The sequence below is a fragment of the Hibiscus syriacus genome, unplaced genomic scaffold (genome assembly GCF_006381635.1).
Source record: "Hibiscus syriacus cultivar Baekdansim isolate YM2019G1 unplaced genomic scaffold, ASM638163v2 tig00003151_pilon, whole genome shotgun sequence".
In the NCBI taxonomy this organism is placed as follows: domain Eukaryota; kingdom Viridiplantae; phylum Streptophyta; class Magnoliopsida; order Malvales; family Malvaceae; genus Hibiscus; species Hibiscus syriacus.
Window position 1 is genome coordinate 796287 of NW_024061964.1, and position 2914 is coordinate 799200.

Below are 2914 nucleotides of genomic sequence, written 5' to 3' on the forward strand. Positions count from 1 at the left end.
AATATTATAAAATTGTTGCTGATTTGGAGATCTTGACACGGTATGGTGCTGGCAATGGATTCATGTGGGAGTCTGATAGAGTTGGAGAGATTTGTTGCAGCTGCCGTGGAGTACTGGAGATGGCATAGTGATGACAGACATAAAGTGTTGTAGTGGGTAAAATCATAACCGGGTCGGTTCGATTGTAACTGGGTTAGATCTTGAGTTTCGGGTCAAATGGTTGTAACTGTGTCTGGTATGGGCCTGGGCTGTTAATTATTGAATTAGGCTTTTTTTATTGGCCCAATCTGGCCTGTATGTAACTCGGGGCCCAGTTTAAGGTTTTTAACCTTCAAACAAAAATAAATAATAATAATAATAATAATAAATAATATCAGATCTTCTAGAATAAAACTGGTGTCGACAGCTGCCCTATTTTGCTCCTTCTTATGTAAACAAGAATATGGCAAAGATAAAAAAGACAACGCATTTTTGTCTGGTTCTATCTTCCTTCTTTGAAACTTTATAAGGTATCTGCTCCACTTGTTTATGTAGGGTAGATCAGATCAATAAACGTTGATTCATTCCACTGTTCTTTAGGGAAGATTGAATCGACATAGATTTTTCCACTATTACTCAGGGAATATCAAATATTGAAGATAAGAGATATATTCAACTTCTTCTTGAGGGAAAATTAAATATGGAGACGTTGATTCATTCAGTGTTATTCAAGGAAGATTGAATCAAGGTAGACTTGTTCTGCTGTTACTCAGGGAATATTAAATCTAAAAAGAAAGATATGTTCTGCTTCTTCTTGAGGGAAAATAAGATCTGGGGACGTTGATTCATTCCCCAATTATTCAGGCAAGATTGAATCAAGGCAGACTTGTTTCGCTGTTACTCAAGGAATATCAAATCTTGAAAGAGAAGATATGTTCCACTTCTTCCTGAGGGAAAATCAGATCTGGGGATGTTGATTTATTTCACTGTTGCTCAGGGAAGATTAAATCGAAGCAGACTTGTTCCTTTTTCACTAAGGGAACATCAAATATGAAAAAAAGAGATCTATACCGCTTCCTTTTTAGGGAAAATCAGATCTAGGGAGTTGATTTATTCCACTGTTCTTCAGGGAAGATTAAATCGAGGCAGACTTGTTCTACTGTTACTTAGAGAATATCAAATCTGAAAAGATAGGGATTTTTTATGCTTCTTCTTGAGGGAAAATCAGATATGGGGATGTTAATTCATTCCACTGTCATTCAAGAAAAATTGAATCGAGGAACACTTGTTCCACTGTTACTCAAGGAATATCCAATCTGAAAAGATTAGGGATAAGTTCCACTTCTTCCTGACGGAAAATCAGATCTTGGGGAGTTGATTTATACTGTCACTCAGGAAAGATTGAATCGAGTTCAATTTGCTTTTCTTGTCTTCAAGTATATCAAATCTGAAAATTAAACATTAACCCTTGTTAGTATGTGTTTGAGAATTCAAAAACATCATACCTAAAAGTCTTGGAAGGATAATCTTTGGAAAGTGATTTCTCTTATGGGAGCTTGAATTGCCACTACCAAACATGGAAATCTGAATTGGTTATTTTTAAAAAGTTTCATTTTTTAGGAGAGACTTAAATGAGAAATTTGGAAATTATTTACTCATTTTTTTGGAAGAATTAAAAATTTCAGATTTAAATGAGAAACTTTTCTCATTTTGGTAAAAACATGTGAAAACATCTTGCCCGAATGTCTTATGGATGGCCTGAAAGACTTATCTTCGTGCTCGAAAGGTTTATAAATGACCCAAAAGATCTACTCATCATGCTAGAAAGACTGACTGATGGCTTGAATGACTTATCGATTTTGGAAACATTTTACTAGGTAAGAAACCTTTCTTACATTTAAAAAAAATCAATTTTCAAATTTAAATGAGAAACCTTTCTCAGTTTTTAAAAAAACATGTAAAAACATCATGCTTGAAGGTCTTATGAATGGTCTGAATGACTTATCATCTTGCTCGAAAGACTTACATATGACCCGACGGATTTAAGCATCATATTCGAAAGATTACTGATGGCCCGAAGGACTTACCAATTTCGGAAACAATTTACTAGGTAAGAAACATTTCTTACTTTTCAAAAATTTCAGTTTTCAGAATTAAATGAAAAACCTTTCTCATTTTTCGAGAGACATGTGAAAACATTCTGCTCGAAGGTCTTATGGATGGCCCGATTGACTTATCATCTTGCTCGAAAGACTTACAGATGACCTGAAGGATTTAAGAATCATGCTCAAAAGAATTATTGATGGCCCAAAGGACTTACCAATTTTGGAAATAGTTTGCTTGGTAAGAAACCTTTCTCATTTTTTTAGAGACATGTGAAAACATCATGCCCGAAGGTCTTATGGATGGCTCGAATGACTTATCATCTTGCTCGAAAGACTTACAGATAACCTGAAGGATTTAAGAATCATGCTCAAAAGAATTACCGATGGCCCAAAGGACTTACCAATTTTGGAAATAGTTTACCAGGTAAGAAACCTTTCTAACTTTTAAAAAAATTTCAATTTGAGAATTAAATGAGAAACCTTTCTTAATTTTCAAAAAACATGTGAAAACATCCTCCTGAAGGTCTTATGAATGGTTCGAAGAACTTATCATCTTGATCGAAATACTAACAGATGACCCGAAGGATTTAAGCATCATGCTCAAAGACTTACTTATGGCCCGAAGGACTTTTAATTTTGGAAACAGTTTACTAGGTAAGAAACCTTTCTTACTTTTCAAAAATTTCAATTCTCAAATTTAAATGAGAAACCTTTCTCATTTTTTGAAAAAACATGTGAAAACATCATGCCCGAAGGTCTTATAAATGGCCTGAAGGACTTATTATCTTTCTCAAAAGACTTACAAATGACTCGAAGGATTTAAGCATCAT